The sequence below is a fragment of the Prionailurus viverrinus genome, chromosome X (assembly GCF_022837055.1).
Source record: "Prionailurus viverrinus isolate Anna chromosome X, UM_Priviv_1.0, whole genome shotgun sequence".
Classification (NCBI taxonomy): domain Eukaryota; kingdom Metazoa; phylum Chordata; class Mammalia; order Carnivora; family Felidae; genus Prionailurus; species Prionailurus viverrinus.
Window position 1 is genome coordinate 3,530,152 of NC_062579.1, and position 19,346 is coordinate 3,549,497.

General features: G+C 44.9%; 1 protein-coding gene across 2 annotated transcripts in view; it reads right to left on the reverse strand.

The window, feature by feature from the left end:
* GPR143 (G protein-coupled receptor 143) overlaps nt 1-19,346 on the reverse strand; it is a 65,939-nt gene that overhangs the window by 21,392 nt on the left and 25,201 nt on the right. The gene's annotated exons all lie outside the window — the stretch shown is intronic.

Here is a 19,346-nt window from a genome sequence, read left to right on the forward strand (position 1 = left end):
TGGGAGAGGGCATCATGGGAAAGACCAGGGATCACGGGGCATCAAAGGGGAGTTTTCGGGAAAAGGGAATTCTGGGACAGAGAACTCCGGATGAACATGGAATTGCAGTAATAATGCAGTTTTAGAAGAAAGGGGAACTGTAGGAACAAGAGGGCTTATGTGAGACAAAGAACTGGGGGACAAAATATGGAACTGTGGGAAAAACAGTATTACAAGACAGATGGGAATAGTGGGAAAATGAGATTACGGGAGAGAATTATGGGAGACACAGTTAATGTGAGAAAAGAGGAACAGAATGTGGGAAAAACAGGATTGCAAGAAAGATGAAAAGTGGTCAAAATCACAAGTATTGGGGCGCCTGGGTGGCGCAGTCGGTTAAGCGTCCGACTTCAGCCAGGTCACGATCTCGCGGTCCGTGAGTTCGAGCCCCGCGTCGGGCTCTGGGCTGATGGCTCAGATCCTGGAGCCTGTTTCCAATTCTGTGTCTCCCTCTCTCTCTGACCCTCCCCCGTTCATGCTCTGTCTCTCTCTGTCCCAAAAAATAAATAAACGTTGAAAAAAAAATTTTTTTTTAATAAAAAAAAATCACAAGTATTGAGAAAAATACAGACTTCTGAGTGCCAACAGATTCCCGAATTGTGGGAGAAAATTGTGGGCAACGGAAGGAAAGAAGGACTTGTGAGAGCAATAAAGTATTGTGGGAATGACAGCGGATCATGGAAGAGAAAGGGCAACTGTGGGAGACTGTAAAACAAACTCTAGGAAAACCGTTTTGTGGGACAGATTAGGAATGTGGGAGGGACAACAGATTATAGGAGAAAAATAATTCGATTGTAGGAGAGGTAAGCAATTGTGAGACCAAATAAATTAACAAGGAAACAAAAGGCAACACGATGTAAAACAATCACCAAGGAAAATGGAGATTTGTGCCAAACAAAAAGGACACCAGGATTGTGAAAGAAAAGAAGGAATTTTGAGGGGAAAAAAAGGGTATTGTGGGAGAGACAGGGAATTGTGAGAAAAACATAGGCTCATGGGGGAGAGAAGGAAATTTGGGGAGACAGTTAAGAGAACAAGGAATTATAGGAGAAACACGAAATTGTGTGACAAAATATGGTAGGGAAAGGAATTAGGAAAATAAAGCATTGTGCGAGAGAATGGAAAAATGTGGAATACACAACTTTGCTACCAATGAAACTATGAAGAATAGAGAACTGTTGAGCCAGTCGAGAAGAGGCAGAATGTGATTTGTGTGGGAATGACAAGGGATCACAGGAATTGTTAGAGAAAAAAAGAAACTGGGAAAAATTGTGGGAGGATAGAGAGCTGTGGGAAAAGGACTGGATTGCAGGGGAGCTAGGGAATGGTGGGAGAAGGAACTGGTGTACTAGAAGTGGGGAACCGCTGCAGAAATTATAAGGATTATAACTGGATTATAAGGAAAGCAATGGGTTCTCAGGGAGGTGAGGACTAGAGGTCAGCAGGAAAAGGGCAGAGAGTGGGGGAGAAGCAACGGATTATGAGACAGGCCAAGAATGGGAGAGGAGCAGTGGATTGTGGGAGAAGCCAAGATGGAAAAGGATTGTGTAGAGTTCGTTAACGGTGGTTAAGCAAGGCACTGTGGGAAAAGCAAGGTATTCTGGTAAGGTCCAAGATGGCGGAGAAGCAAAGGATTGTAGGAGGGGCCAATATGGCAGAGAAGCAAAAGATTCTGGTACAGTCCGTTAACGGTGGCTAGGCAGTGAATACTGGGAAAAGCAATGGGTTGGGGCAGAGACCAAGATGGCGGAGAAACAAAGGATTGTGAGAGAAGCCAAGATGTTGGAGAAGCAAAGGATTCTGGTAGAGTCCGTTAGCAGCTAGGCAATGAACTGTGGGAAAAGCAATGGATTGTACGAAGGGCCAAGATGGCGGAGAAGCAATGAACTGTGGGAGAAGGAATGGATTGTGGGAAAGGCCAAGATGACAGAGAAGCAAAGGATTGTGGGAGAGTCCATTAATGGTGGTTGGGCAAAGCACTGTGGGAAAAGCTATGTACTCTGGGAAGGGCCAAGATGGCGGAGAAACACAGGATTGTGGGAGAAACCAAGATGGCGGAGAAGCAATGAACTGTGGGAGAAGCAATAGATTGAGGGAGGGGCCAAGATGGTAGAAAAGCAAAGGACTGTGGGAGAGTCCGTTAACGGTGCAGCAAAGCACTGTGGGAACAGCAATGTATTCTGGGAAGGGCCAATATGGCAGCGAAGCAAAGGATTGTGGGAGAGTCCATTGATGGCGGCTCAGCAAAGCACTGTGGGAAAAGCAATGTATTCTGGGAAGGGCCAAGATGGCAGAGAAGCAATGGACTGTGGGAGAAGCAATGGCTTGTGGGAGAAGCCATGATGGCGGAGAAACAAAGGATTGTGGGAAAATCTGTTAACGGCACTTAAGCAAAGCACTGTGGGACAAGCAATGTATTCTGGGAAGGGCCAAGGTGGTGGAGAAGCAAAGGATTCTGGTTGAGTCCGTTAATGGCAGCTAGGCAATGAACTGTGGGAAAAGCAGTGGATTGTGGGAGAAGTCAAGATGGCAGAGAAGCAATGAACTGTGGGAGAAGCAATGGGTTGTGGGAAGGCCAATGGTGAAGAAGCAAAGGACTGTGGGAAAATCTGTTAACGGCATTCAGCAAAGCACTGTGGGAAAGGCAATGTATTGTGGGAAGGGCCAAGATGGCGGAAAAGCAATGGATTGTGGGAACGGCCAATGGCGGAGAAGCAGAGGACTGTGGAATACTCCGTTAATGGCAGTTCAGCAAAGCACTGTAGGAAAAGCAATGTACTGTGGGAAGGGCCAAGATGGCGGAGAAGTAATGGACTGTGGGAGAAGCCAAGATGGCGGAGAGCAAAGGATTCTGGTAGAGTCCGTTAACGGCAGCTAGGATATGAACTGTGGGAAAAGCAGTGGATTGTGGGAGAAGATGGCGAAGCAATGAACTCTGGGAGAAGCAATGGGTTGTGGGAGAAGTCAAGATGGCGGAGAAGCAATGAACTGTGGGAGAAGCAATGGATTGTGGGAAGGGCCAATGGCGGAGAAGCAAAGGATTGTGGGAGAGTGTTAACGGCTGCTCAGCAAAGAACTGTGGGAAGAACAATGTATTCTGGGAAGGGCCAACATGGCAGAGAAGCAATGAACTGTGGGAGAAGCAATGGGTTGTGGGAGAAGATGGCAGAGAAGCAAAGCACTGTGGGAAAGGCAATGTATTGTGGGAAGGGCCAAGATGGCGGAGAAGCAATGGACTGTGGGAGAAGCAATGGGTTGTGGGAGAAGTCAAGATGGCGGAGAAGCAAAGCACTGTGGGAAAAGCAATGTATTGTGGGAAGGGCCAAGATAGCGGAAAAGCCATGAACTGTGGGAGAAGCAATGGGTTGTGGGAGAAGTCAGGATGGCGGAGAAGCAAAGCACTATGGGAAAAGCAATGTATTGTGGGAAGGGCCAAGATGGCGGAAAAGCAATGAACTGTGGGAGAAGCAATGGGTTGTGGGAGAAGTCAAGATGGCGGAGAAGTAATGAACTGTGGGAAAAACAATGTATTCTGGGAAGGGCCAACATGGCAGAAAAGCCATGAATTGTGGGAGAAGCAATGGGTTGTGGGAGAAGTCAAGATGGCGGAGAAGTAATGAACTGTGGGAAAAACAATGTATTCTGGGAAGGGCCAACATGGCAGAAAAGCCATGAATTGTGGGAGAAGCAATGGGTTGTGGGAGAAGTCAAGATGGTGGAGAAGTAATGAACTGTGGGAAAAGCAATGTATTGTGGGAAGGGCCAAGACGGCGGAGAAGCAATGGCTGTGGGAGAAGCAATGGGTTGTGGGAACGGCCAATGGTGGAGAAGCAAAGGATTCTGGTAGATTCCGTTAACGGCAGCTAGGAAATGAACTGTGGGAAAAGCAGTGGATTGTGGGAGAAGATGGCGAAGCAGAGCACTGTGGGAAAAACAATGTATTCTGGGAAGGGCCAACATGGCAGAAAAGCCATGAATTGTGGGAGAAGCAATGGACTGTGGGAGAAGCCAAGACGGCAGAGAAGCAAAGGATTCTGGTAGATTCCGTTAACGGCAGCTAGGAAATGAACTGTGGGAGAAGCAATGGATTGTGGAAAGGGCCAATGGCGGAGAAGCAATGGATTGTGGGACACTCCGTTAACGGTTCAGCAAAGCACTGTGGGAAACGCAATGTATTGTGGGAAGGGCCAAGATGGCGGAGAAGCAATGGACTGTGGGAGAAGCAATGGGTTGTGGGACACTCCGTTAACGGTTCAGCAAAGCACTGTGGGAAAAGCAATGTATTGTGGGAAGGGCCAAGATGGCGGAAAAGCAATGGATTGTGGGAGAAGTCAAGATGGTGGAGAAGCAAAGCACTGTGGGAAAAGCAATGTATTGTGGGTAGGGTCAAGATGGCGGAAAAGCAATGGATTGTGCGAAGGCCAATGGTGAAGAAGCAAAGGACCGTGGGACACTCCGTTAACGGCTGCTCAGCAAAGAACTGTGGGAAGAACAATGTATTCTGGGAAGGGCCAACATGGCAGAGAAGCAATGAACTGTGGGAGAAGCAATGGGTTGTGGGAGAAGATGGCAGAGAAGCAAAGCACTGTGGGAAAGGCAATGTATTGTGGGAAGGGCCAAGATGGCGGAGAAGCAATGGACTGTGGGAGAAGCCTATGTGGCAGAGAACCAAAGGATTCTGGTAGAGTCCGTTAACAGCAGCTAGGCAACGAACCGTGGGAAAAGCAGTGGATTGTGGGAGAAGTCTAGATGGCGGAGAAGCAATGAACTGTGGGAGAAGCAATGGGTTGTGGGAGAAGTCAAGATGGTGGAGAAGTAATGAACTGTGGGAGAAGCAATGGATTGTGTGAAGGGCCAATGGCGGAGAAGCAAAGGACTGTGGGACACTCCGTTAATGGCAGTTCAGCAAAGCACTGTGGGAGAAGCAATGGATTGTGGGAAGGGCCAATGGCGGAGAAGCAAAGGATTGTGGGACACTCCATTAACGGTTCAGCAAAGCACTGTGGGAAAAGCAATGTATTGTGGGAAGGGTCAAGATGGCAGAAAAGCAAAGGACTGTGGGACACTCCGTTAATGGCAGTTCAGCAAAGCACTGTGGGAGAAGCAATGGATTGTGGGAAGGGCCAATGGCGGAGAAGCAAAGGATTGTGGGACACTCCATTAACGGTTCAGCAAAGCACTGTGGGAAAAGCAATGTATTGTGGGAAGGGTCAAGATGGCAGAAAAGCAAAGGACTGTGGGACACTCCGTTAATGGCAGTTCAGCAAAGCACTGTGGGAGAAGCAATGGATTGTGGGAAGGGCCAATGGCGGAGAAGCAAAGGATTGTGGGACACTCCATTAACGGTTCAGCAAAGCACTGTGGGAAAAACAATGTATTCTGGGAAGGGCCAAGATGGCGGAGAAGCAATGGACTGTGGGAGAAGCAATGGGTTGTGGGAGAAGTCAAGATGGTGGAGAAGTAATGAACTGTGGGAAAAGCAATGTATTGTGGGAAGGGCCAAGATGGCAGAAAAGCAATGAACTGTGGGAGAAGCAATGGGTTGTGGGAGAAGTCAAGATGGCGGAGAAGCAAAGCACTGTGGGAAAAGCAATGTATTGTGGGAAGGGCCAAGATGGCAGAAAAGCAATGCATTGTGCGAAGGCCAATGGTGAAGAAGCAAAGGACTGTGGGACACTCCGTTAACTGCTGTTCAGCAAAGCACTGTGGGAAAAGCAATGCATTGTGGGAAGGGCCAAGATGGAGGAGAAGCAATGGACTGTGGGAGAAGCAATGGGTTGTGGGAGAAGTCAAGATGGTGGAGAAGTAATGAACTGTGGGAAAAGCAATGTATTGTGGGAAGGGCCAAGATGGCAGAAAAGCAATGAACTGTGGGAGAAGGAATGGGTTGAGGGAAGGGCCAAGATGGCAGAGAAGCAAAGGACTGTGGGAGAAGTCAAGCTAGCAGAGAAGCAAAGGATTTGGTAAAGTCTTAACGGCAGTTAAGCAAAGCACTGTGGGACAAGCAATGTATTCTGGGGAGGCCCAAGATGGCGGAGAAGTAATGGACTGTGGGAGAAGCGATGGGTTGTGGGAGAAGCCAAGATGACGGAGAAGCAAAGGATCATGGGAGAAGCCAAGGGTTCTGGTAGAGTCAGTTAACGGCAGCTAGGCAATGAACTGTGGGAGAAGCAATGGATTGTGGGAAGGGCCAAGATGGCAGAGAAGCAGTGAACGGGTGGTATAAACAATGGGCTGTGGGAGAAGTTAAGATGGCACAGAAGCAATGGATTGTGGGAATGGCCAAGATGGCAGAGAAGCAAAGGATTCTGGTAAAGTCCGTTAAAGGCAGCTAGGCAATGAACTGTGGAAAAAGCAATGGATTACGGGAAGGGTCAGTAATGGCAGAGAAGCAAGGGACTCGGGGAGAATCAAAGGATTGTGGGAGAAGTTGGTAATGGTGGTGAAGCAGTAGACTCAGAGAAGCAAGGGACTGTGGGAAAGGCCAAGACGGCAAGAAGCAATGAACTGTGGGAGAAGCAAGGAGTTGTGGGAGAAGTAATGGATGGCTTAATGCATATGGGAAAGAACGAATAACCGCATTTAAAAATTTTCTGGGGTTCCTAAGACAGAAACCAACCAAGTTTAGGTTTGTGAGAAGTCCCATTTTTCTTAACTTTTAGTCCCGAGGCAAATTTCAATTCCTTGTGAAGATATTTTACATGACGCTGTCGTAAGAAATTACACACAGATCCCCTCAATGGAAACTTGCTACAGTCACAAAACATGATCATCAAATCAATTCTCCCACACCAGGTAGTCCTCTAAGCAAACCTACAGTCTGTACTTAAAAGCCTTATGTAGGCCTTTGGGGACACAGATAAAATGCAAGCTCTTTAGCAGAATCTACAAAAGTCCTTCATCATCTGTTCCCAGGCTGCCTCTCCGGATCTGGAAAACCCATGACACCATGTCGTGCTGAGGCCACCCCAAACCACATGTAAACATTCTGCTCTGTGTCTCTGGCCCTTCTCCTCTCCCATTCAGGTCTCCTGTGAAACACCACGTCTGAACATCTCCAGAAACTCTCACCCATGCGCCCCAAACCAGCATACATAGCTGCATTTTCTGCGTTTAACACCTCACATTTTTCACAACAAAAAATAGCACTGTGGGGGCACCCGGCTGGCTCAGTCAGTAGATCATGCAACTTTTGATCTCGGGGTGTTAAGTTGAAGCCCCATGTTGGGGGAAGAGATTACTTAAAATCTAAACAAATAATAAATAATAAAATAATAGCACTGTCTTACTTCTAAGTTTCATACATGATACTTCTCAAGAACACTCACCCTCCTTGACCAAAACGGTGTTGACCATACAGCAGATGCTCAAAACCCCTTTGTTGAAGATCAAATTAACTTACATTAAGTGCCTAGTAAGCACCTGACACCACGTCAGATATGTACTAATGGAGGTTCAAGGTGAGCCTATTGGCCTTAGAGCGAACCTCAAAGTTGTAGATGCTTCAGAGCAGGACAAATAAGTCCATTCATCACAACAGTACAAATGGAGAGACCTGTGTTTACTGCTTTGAATTACATATCTGGGCCTTTTCTCACACATGTAACAGTATTTTCTGCATTACACATGGTTCCCTGTTACTGAAGAAACCTTTATTAAAGCAGTTGGGGAAAAGGAGGAAGGAGATGCCCAAGACAAAGCCGGATCTCAACCCCAAGATGGCCTCTTTAGAAGACATGGCTGCCGCTTACAGCAAGCAGCACGTGGCCTAGGGTAGAATACCCAGAGTCGGTTGTGGGGGAACCACTCTGCCTGGGCTGTTACCCTACATGTGCCAACACCTCTTTAGCCCAGACTGAACTGCCTTGGTAGTTTAGATGCAGCCTAGAAATTTGCACTCTGTTTTGCTTCTGAATTCCACTCCTTACCAACATTTGCCCCATTTTCCCCTCAAACTATGAGTACGTAAGATTATTTATCACTAGAGTTAGAGTTACTGAATGTCAGCACCACTGAACACAGCATACGATCTATTTGATCTTATGAAAAATTACCATCGTCAGCACCCTGTTAGAGGTAAACAAATCCTAAGTGAGGTTTGCCAGCAGGGCTTCTTGGCAGCTCACCTGGACGGGGCCGAGTGAACAGTCCTGTGCCCAGATGCCACTAACCCTTCCTTGAGGCTACCATGACAGGTCTTGCCTGGCAAATCCATTCCTTATACTTCCCTCACATGTCACCTAGCTTCTGATAAGCTTAATAAACGTTGCTATTATTCAAGGACAGAGAACTTCACTCCTTATGCATTCTTAGCACCCAAAATGTTCAAGATCTCAACTCTTTTTCCCCAGCTCTACTGAGATGTCATTGACATAGTACCCCAACACTTACATTATTAAGAATTCTTTCAATCTTTTACCTAATGACTCTTATTTTTCAGTTAGGCCTCCAGTTAGCCATGACCTGCATGACCTACATATTTTGCATCAAAAATCTGTAATTTAACATCATCATTACAAGCAACCACTGAGCACTTATCATACGGAAGGGTCAAGCTTTGGGTATGAATGCAAGACGGAGAATGGAATGCATCGCGATACTGGTAGTGAACACGCATTAGTTCAACGTGCTTTCAAACAATCTCAAAGTAACACAGTGGGAAGTGGAAGGAGCTTCAGGGTCTCAGTGGAAAGAGGAGAGGTGAGGTGGCCTCCTCCCCGAAGAGCATTTGTGAGAATCAACCCACTGATCCGAAGAAGAAAGTGCTCCAAACATGTGGTCTCTCCTTGTAAAGAATTTTCTATCTTGTTACTCAATGCTAACAGCAACATATTTAGTCAAGAAGAATCTTCTGAGGGGTTAAAATCTAAGTATAGGAGAGAGGATAAAATCAATGTTACCGTAACAATAGTAACGGACATTACTCATGACTCATCTTGATTAGAATATAAGTGAGCTTATTGTAATAGTAAATTCAGAATATAGAACAAATGATAAATTATCAGGTTGTAATAGTTTAATGAAAAACATATGATGTACTTATTAATAGATATATGTGAATATATATAATTATAAAATTTATGTGATAGGTTTCGTAAATGGCAATCTTTAGAGAAACAATTATTTGAGCCTTAACTGGTACTTTCTTCCTCCTTATCAGTTGGGTTAGTGGACATAACCCCAAATAAGAATAGGAGTTGAAAAAGGGAAACATAAGTAAAAAAGATGTATACATTTTTAAGATAGGTTGATGGTACGAGGAGAAAACTTCATAAGAACAGAGCGCTAAACAGCCAAAACGTTGTGATAAAAAGTCAACTTTTACAAAGCGAAGACTCACAGATAACACAAACAGAAAAATCAATAAAGAAACAGTAGTTTTGAATGACACACTGGATTAGATGATCTAACAGATACATTCAGAACATTCCATCCTAACACAGCAGAATACTCTTTTCAAGCGCACATGGGACATTCTCCAGAAGAGATCACGTCAGACCACAAAACAAGTCTCGACAAATTTAAAAACAATGAGGTCATACCATGCATCTTTTGCAACCACAAGACAAGGAAACTAGAAATCAACCACAAGAAAAAACCTGGAAAGAGCACAGATACATGGAGGTTGGATAATCTGCTGGTAAATAACGAATGGGTCAACTAAGAAATCATAGAGGAAATCACAAATACATGGAAACATGTGAAAATGAAAACACAGTCCCAAATCTTTGGGATGCAGCAAAAGTTATCCTAAGAGGCAAGTTTATAGCAATACATGCCTACCTCAAGAAGAAAACTCCCTGGGGCGCCTGGGTGGCGCAGTCGGTTAAGCGTCCGACTTCAGCCAGGTCACGATCTCGCGGTCCGTGAGTTTGAGCCCCGCGTCAGGCTCTGGGCTGATGGCTCAGAGCCTGGAGCCTGTTTCGGATTCTGTGTCTCCCTCTCTCTCTGCCCCTCCCCCGTTCATGCTCTGTCTCTCTCTGTCCCCCCCCCCCAAAAAATAAATAAACGTTGAAAAAAAAAAAAAGAAAGAAAACTCCCTGACAAAAAACAAAACAAAACAAAACAAAACAAAACAAAACAAAAAAACCCCTAACCTTGTAGCTAGAGAAGCTAAAAAAAAAGAACAAACAAAGCCCAAGGCCAGTAGAAGGAAGGAAATAATAAAGATTAGGGCAGAAACAGCGACAAAAAAAAAAAAAAAAAAAAGAATACATCAATGAAACCAGGGGATGATCCTTAGAAAAGATCAACAAGTTGATAAAACTTTAGCCTGACTCATTCAAAAAAAAAGAAAAAGGAAAAAAAAACTCAAACAAAATCAGAAATGAAAGAGGTGAAATAACACTGAGTACAAAACAGAAGAGAATATTATAAAAAACTACATGCCAACAAACTGGACAACCTAGAAGCAATGGACAAATTCTTAGAAACATTACCTCCCATGGGCGCCCAGGTGGCTTAGTATGTTAAGTGTCCAACTCTTTATTTTGGCTCAGGTCATGATCTCATGCTTCATTGGTTCGAGCTCCACATTGGGCTCTGTACTGACAGCACAGAATCTGCTTGGAATTCTCTCTCCCTCTCTCTGACCCTACCCCTCTCATGCTCTCTCTCAAAATAAGTAAATAAACTAAAAAAAATCTTAAATTTTTAAAAAGCAATGCTTTAAAAAAATCATTAAAACTCCCAATAAGCAAAAATCCAACACGAGATAGCTTCACAAGTAAATTCTATGAAACCTTTAAAGAAGAGTTAATACCTATTCTCAAAGACAATGCACAAGAGAAAGGATAGCTTCCAAATTCATTCTGAGGCCAGCATTACCCTGGTACCAAAACCAGATAAAGATACTACAAAAAAAAAGAGAATGAGAAACCAGTATCTCTGGTTAACATAGATTCGAAAATCCTCAAAAAATACTGGCGAACAGAATCCAACAATATATTAGAAAAACCATTTACTCCGAGTGGGATTTATTCTCAGACACAAGAGTTGTCCGGGATCTGCAAATCAATGTGATACATCACACATCAACATATATGATCATCTTAATATATACAGAAAAACCATCTGACGAAGTACAACATCCATTTTTTTTAATGTTAATTTTTGAGAGAGAGAGAGAGTGTGTGAGCAGGGAGGAACAGGGAGAGAGGGAGACACAGAATCCGAAGCAGGCTCCAGGCTCCGAGCTATCAGCACAGAGCCTGACGTGGGGCTCGAACTCCTGAACTGTGAGCTCATGACCTGAGTCAAAGTCAGTCAGTTAACTGACTGAGCCACCCAGGTGCCCCTATAACATTCATTCATGATAAAAGCTCTCAACAAAGTAAGTTTAGAGGGAATATACCTCAACATAATTAAAAAAACCCATAGCTAACATCATATTCCATGGTGACAAATTGAGGGCTTTTTCCCTAAGACCAAGAACAAGACAAGATTTCCACTCTCACCGATTTTATTCAACATAGTACTGGAAATCTTAGCTATAGCAATCAGATAAGAAATGAAAGGCATCCACATCGGCAAAGAAAAACTACCACGATTTGCAGATGACATACTATATACAGAAAACCCTAAAGACTCCACCATAAAACTACTTGAACTGATCAATGAATGCAGCTACAATATCAATATACAGAAATCCACTGCATTTCTATACACTAATAATGAAGCAGCAGAAAGAAATTAAGAAAATGATCCCATTTGGGGCTCCTGAGTGACTCAGTCAGTTGAGCATCCGACTTCACCTGAGGTCACGATCTTGCAGTTCATGGGTTCAAGCCCCACATCAGGCTCTGTGCTGACAGCTAGGAGCCTGGAGCCTGCTTCGGATTCTGTGTGTGTGTCTCTCTCTCTCTGCCCCTCCCCCACTTGTGCTCTCTTCTCTCAAAAATAAACACTTAAAGGGGCGCCTGGGTGGCGCAGTCGGTTAAGCGTCCGACTTCAGCCAGGTCACGATCTCGCGGTCCGTGAGTTCGAGCCCCGCGTCGGGCTCTGGGCTTGATGGCTCAGAGCCTGGAGCCTGTTTCCAATTCTGTGTCTCCCTCTCTCTCTGCCCCTCCCCCGTTCATGCTCTGTCTCTCTCTGTCCCAAAAATAAATAAACGTTGAAAAAAAAATTAAAAAAAAAAATAAACACTTAAAAAAATTAAAAAGAAAATTATCCCATTTACAATTGCACCCAAAATAATAAAATACCAAAGAGGTAAAAGACCTGTATCGTGAAAACTATAAAACAATGATGAAAGAAATTAAAGTGACATAAACAAATGGAAAGATATTCCATTTTCATAAATTGGGAGAATATTAAGATGTCTACTCTACCCAAAACAATCTACAGATTAAATGCAAACCCATCAAAATACCAACAGCTTTTTTCACAGAACTAGACTAATTCTGAAATTTGTGTGGACCCACAAAAGACCCCAAATAGTCAAGCAATCTTGAAAAAGAGGAACACAACTGGAGGTATCACAATCCCAGATGCCAAGATATATTACAAAGCTGTAACAATCGAAACAGTGTGGTACTGACGAAAATAGACACATAGAGCAATAGAACAGAATTGAGAGCCCAGAAAGAAACCCATGACTATATGGTCAATTAATCTCCAGCAAAGGAGGCAAGAATATACAATGAGCAAGAGACAGTCTCTTCAACAAGTGGTGCTGGGAAATTTGGACAGCTACATGCAGAAAAATGAAACTTGATGACTTTTTTACAGCATACACAAAAATAAACTCAAAATGGATTAAAGACCTAAATGTGAGGGGCGCCTGGGTGGCGCAGTCGGTTAAGCGTCCGACTTCAGCCAGGTCACGATCTCATGGTCCGTGAGTTCGAGCCCCGCGTCGGGCTCTGGGCTGATGGCTCGGAGCCTGGAGCCTGTTTCCGATTCTGTGTCTCCCTCTCTCTCTCTGCCCCTCCCCCGTTCATGCTCTGTCTCTCTCTGTCCCAAAAATAAATAAACGTTGGAAAAAAAATTAAAAAAAAAAAAAAAGACCTAAATGTGAGACCTGAAACCATAAAAATCCTCAAAGAGAGCACAGGAATTAATTTCTCTGACATAGTCAATAGCAACATTTTCCTAGATAGGTCTCCAGAAGAAAGGGAAACAAATGCAAAAATCAACTATTGGGACCTCATCAAAATAGAAGGCTTCTTCTGCACTGCAAAGGAAATAATTAACACATCTGAAAGACAACCTACTGAATGAGAGAAGATATTTGCAAATGACATATCCAGTAAGGGGTTAGTTTCCAAAATATATAAAGAACTTATACAACAACACCAAAAACGCAAATAACCCAGTTAAAAAAATGGGCAGACGATGGGCGCCTGGGTGGCCCAGTTGGTTGAGCGTCTGACTTCAGCTCAGGTCATGATCTCACAATTTGTGGGTTTGAGCCCTGTGTCAGGCTCTGTGCTGACAGCTCAGAGCCTAGAGCCTGCTTCGAACTCTGTGTCCCCCTCTCTGTCTGCGCCTGCCCCACTCATGCTCTGTCTCATCACTCTGTCAAGAATAAACATGTTTAAAAAACAGGCAGGAGACATAAACAGACATTTCTCCAAAGAAGACGTGCAGATGGCCAACCAACACATGAAAAGATGCTCATTGATACTACCTGAAGCAATCTACACAGTCAATGCAATCCCTATCAAAATACCACCAGCATTCTTCACAGAGCTAGAACAAACAATCCTAAAATTTGTATGGAACCACAAAAGACCCCGAATAGACAAAGCGATCTTGAAAAAGAAACCAAAGCAGGAGGCATCACAATTCCAAACTTCAGGCTATACTGCAAAGCTGTAATCATCAAGACAGTATGGTATTGGCACAAGAACAGACGCTCAGATCAGTGGAACAGAATAGAGAACCCAGAAAAGGACCCACAAATGTATGGCCAACTCATCTCTGACAAAGCAGGAAAGAATATCCAATGGAATAAAGACAGTCTCTTCAGCAAATGGTGCTGGGAAAACTGGACAGCGACATGTAGAAAAATGAACCTGGACCACTTTCTTACCCCATACACAAAAATAAACTCAAAATGGATGAAAACCTAAAGGTAAGACAGAAAGCCATCAAAACCCTTGAGGAGAAAGCAGGCAAAAACCTCACTGACCTCAGCCACAGCAACTTCTTACTCAACCCGTCTCTGGAGGCAAGGGAAACAAAAGCAAAGATGAACTATGGGACCTCATCAAGATAAAAAGCTTCTTTCCAGCTAAGGAAACAATCAGCAAAACTAAAAGGCAACCGACAGAATGGGAGAAGATATTTGCAAACGACATAGCAGATAAAGGGTTAGTATCCAAAATCTATAAAGAACTTCTCAAACTTAATACCCAAAAAACAAATAATCCCGTGAAGAAACGGGCAAAAGACCTACATAGACTTTTCCAAAGAAGACATCCAGATGGCCAACACATGAAAAAATGCTGAACATCACTCATCATCAGGGAAATCAAAACCACGATAAGATACCACCTCACACCTGTCAGAAGGGCTAAAATGAACAACTCGGGCGACAGCCGATGTTGGCAAGGCTGCGGAGAAAGAGGATCTCTTTTGCACTGTTGGTGGGAATGCAAACTGGTACAGCCACTCTGAAAACAGTATGGAGGTTCCTCAAAAAACTAAAAACAGAACTACCCTATGACCCAGCAATTGTACTACTAGGTATTTATCCAAAGGATACAAAAATGCTGATTTGAAGGGGCACATGCACCGCAATGTTTACAGCAGCACTATTGACAACAACCAATGTTGTTGAGCCCAAATGTCCATCGATGGATGAATGGATAAAAAGATGTGGCACGTATGTATGTATATGTATATACATATATGTGTATATATACATATATATATATACACACATATATACATATACATACACACACACACAATGGAGTATTACTCAGCAATCAAAAAGAATGAAATCTTGCCATTTGCAACTACCTGGATGGAACTGGAGGGTCTTATGCTAAACAAAATTAGTCAGAGAAAGACAAATATCATATGAATTCACTCATGTGAGGAATTTAAGATACAGAACAGGTGAGCATAACGGAAGGGAAGCAAAAGTAAAATAAAAACAGGGAGGGGGACAAAACAGAAGAGAATCTTAAATACAGAGAACAGAGGGGTTGCTAGAGGGGCTGTGGGAGGGGGCATGGGCTAAATGGGTAAGGGGAGCATTAAGGAATCAAGTCCTGATCTCATTGTTGTACTATATGCTAACTTGGATGTAAATTAAAAAATTAAAAAAGAAAAAAAGAGTCACCGTTCCTGTTCTTGTATGTGAACCGAGTTTTCTCTACACCTGCTCAGGTCCCAATGCTCAAGCTCTATCAATACGAAAACAGTTCTTGCAAAGGCTTTTCCCTGACTTTATGCACAGAGCTGGTATCATGTGCACATGTAACTTACTGAAACACAGCCGTGTTTAGTGAGGGGTGGGGTGGGTAGGAGAGGGGACAACAGGTGAGGAGGACATCATCCCTGGGATCCTGCCGGCCAGCTTTCCACCTGTTAGCCTGTGCCCACATGCTGCACGTTGGAGAAGCCTCTAGAGAGAATACGTGAATGGCCTTTGAGGTTCCTCTACCACTGATGGAGCAGTGAAGTGACTTCTCTGGTGGCAGCCAAGCGGCCCCAGAGGCACACTGACCAGGGAAGAGTTAGAGGGGATCTTGAACTTGTCCCCAGGGGTCAATGGTAAGGACAGCCAACAGTCTGATGTAGACCTCTTCATGAATGTGCTGAAGCATCCTAGGCAGCAAGACCTTTAAATGATTTAATTTCTGAATGAAACTGCTGTTGTTTTTACTGTAACGTATGCAAAGTCCTGCACAGGATGACCATACAAAATACGAGGCTGGATCTCAGGAGCAATGTTAAAAGATCCAAGGGTGACCAGATACGAACCAAAAACCCTCACTGCCACTTCCGTTACATCTCTACCATACACTTTTGCAAATGTCAGTGGTTAACTTTACAAACTTAACTCTGTGCTTCAGAAATTCCTCGAAAAGCCTGACTCAACAGACGTTAATTAACAACATGTCACTATAGTTCTGAACACATAGCCGCTCTTTTTGTATGTTCTTTCCATAATCAAAAACACCGACGACAGGGGCGCCTGGATGGTTCCGTTGGTTGACTATCCAACTCCTGATTTTGGGTCAGGTCACAATCTCATAAGACTGAGCCCTGCTTCAAGTGTGGAGCCGGCTTGGGATTCTCTCTCTCCCTCTCCCTCAGCCCCTCCCCTGGTCATTCTTTCTCTCAAAAACAAAACAAAACGAAACAAAAACACCACTGATGCGTTCCTTGCTTTTCTCAAAAGGCATTCCTTATAGGCTTTCTTTTTCCTCCAAATTTTTCTCAAACTGGCATTTCCATTGCTTATTCTATTCCCAGCTTTTCTATCGTGTACCATAGACCGTGAGATCCTTGAGGGCCAGGATTGCAGTCTCTGTTCCCCGCACCCCACAAAGCTCCCAGGACAGGGCTGGGTCACCACTACCAGAAGCAAGTGCCTCTCCATCCACACAGTGGAGTATTTATTATTGAGCCATAAAAACAACGAAGTTCAGACTCCAGCTACAATGTGGGTAAACCCTGAAAACATGATGCTACGTGAAAGAAGCCACACAGAAAAGGACAAGTAGGTGTCCATTTAGAAGAAATGCCCAGAAGAGGTAAATCCATACAGAGAGAAAGTAGATTAGCAGTTGCGGGGGGAGGGGGGGGGCGGAGAATGGGAAGGGGTTGAAAATGGGTACAGGGTTTCTTCTTGGAGTGATGAAAATGTTCTGGAATTAGATAGTTGCACAACTTTGTGAATATACTAAAACCGACTGAAGTTTAATGTTAAAAAGATGAATTCATGGTATGTGAATTAGACCTCAAATTCTTTTAAGTTTATACATCTTGAGAGACACAGAGCAAGCACACACATAAGCGGGAAAGGGGCAGCGAGAGAGAGGGAGAGAGAATCCCAAGCAGGTTCTGTGCTCTCAGCGCTGAACCCGACTCGGGGCTTGAGCTCATGAACCATGAGGTCATGACCTGAGCCGAAATCAAGAGTTGGATGTTTAACTGACTGATCTGCCCAGGCGCCCCTTTATCTCAATTTAAAAAAAAAAAAAAGCAGAGGACAGAGGCAAAAGCTACATGTGACTGAGACCAGTCTTCTCCACAGCTACAAGTTTGAGGCAACCCCACCAGGGAACAGCAACTTTGGTGCTTGTGTAACTCTCCAAATTCAAAGTGCTTTTCAATGTTTATTTTTTTGAACCAGCACAAGCGGGGTCAGGGGGAGGTGCGGACAGAGGATCCAAAGAGGGTTGTGTGCCAACAGGCTGACAGCAGAGAGCCCGATGCGGGGCTGGAACCCATAAACCGCAGGATCACGAACTGAGCCGACGTCTCAACCGACGGAGCCACCCAGGTGCCCCCAAATGCAAAGACTTTTAAGACATTTCCTTATCCTACTATTTTCCCAAAAATAAACTGATCGCCCAAATGGAGTTCAAATTTCAAAGACAAACTCTTCTTCCTTCCTGGCTGTGAGTCACCCCATGACGTCAGCCTTGCTGAGGGCTTTGGCTAGGGAGCGGGGAAGGGAAGGAAGGAAGGAGGCCTTAAGAGTGTCCGCAAGGAATCGATGCCCCATTTGCTCACCTCTCTACTGGATCTGTCTGCTTCCTCTAAAAGCTCTGGGTGCATATTCCCGACCTCAGAGGGGCAGGCCCGCTCGACAGCTCGCTGACAGAATGAGAGCAAGATTACTGACTGGCCCTGTTCCTTGCTGGTGACTGGGGCTCGGGCAGACTGGGACTATTTTTATTATTATTTCTAATGTTTGACTTGACTTCCAGAGATGGGCTCAACCACTTTAAAACATCAGGCGGGGGGGGGGGGGGGGGGGGGGGGCGGGTGCCTGCGTGGCTCAGTCAGTTAAACATCTGACTCTTGATTTCGACTCGGATTGTGAGATCAAGCCCCTTGCGTCAGGCTCTGCACTGAGCGTGTGGAGCGTGCTTGGGATTCTCTCTCTCTCCCTCTCTCTCTGCCCCTCCTTTTGCTCTTTTGCTCGCTCTCTCTCCCTTAAAATAGATAAACAAACTTAAAACACCAGGACGGAAATCAAACAAAACTGAATGTATCAAGATAAAAATTTCTGGCTCATTCCCCAGGTGGGACTATGCTAACAGCAATTTCCCCTCCCTTCTCCCGCCCCCCCCCCCACCCCGGTGGTTCTTTAAGCCTTGATGAATCATTCGCACTAAATAAAAGTCGATGAACATACAGCCTCTATCTTGCAGCTTTAGCCAGAACTACCATTTTCCTTCGAGGTTTGCAATTACAACCAGATGATACCCGTCTCCGGGAAGCCATCTATCAATTTATCACTATGTTTTTTGGCCCTGAGAATAAACCAAGCTCGCCACCTGAAAACAAACCCTCCTTCAACGTATCTGAATTGCAGGAATGCAAAACAAAACAAAACAAACCCTCTAAAGTCACTTCCAAACAACCTTCTGCATATTTCCTTCACTCTCAAATGTCAACATTATTTCTGTACAAAGCCGTCTGGTTGGTGTGTTTGCCTTTGCTTTCACACACGCGTGTGCATGCATACGCGTGTGTGTGTGTGTGTGCACGCACGCGCAGTTCACTCAGACAACACATAGGGGAAAGCAAATGTACGGATCTAAGCTTTCTGAAAGCCTAATTACTCTAAGACGTTGGTTCTGAACTGGGGTCACTGTGCCCCCAAGGGGTAGCTGTTGAGGTCTCGGTTGCCACAATCAGGAGGGCGCGACGGGCATGGAGTGGGCACAGACGTGCCACATCCCACGGTGTCCGAGTCGGCCCTCGGAACAAGTCGGCCCCCAGCCCCAAATGCCAACAGTGCTGAGGAGGCTGCTCTGGAGACAGACACACAGACGGGACGTGGGCTGAACAGAGGCGGCGGCCCACCCCGCCAGCCCCGGTGCCCGCTGACGGAACGCAAAGCAGTCCCCACGTCCCAGAGCATGCTCAGTTGCCCTTAATTTCTTTTTATTTTTTTTCTTTTTGGAGGGAGGGAGGGAGGGAAGGAGAGCACACGTGCGCATGCGTGGGGGACACACTGAAAGCATACTCAGCATGGAGCCCGACTCCCAAGTCAGGCTCTGTGTTACAACCTTGAGATCATGACCTGAGCCGAGACCAAGAGTCACATGCTCAACCGACTGAGCCACCCAGGCACCCTTCAGCCAACATTCTTAAACATTCTCTCTTAG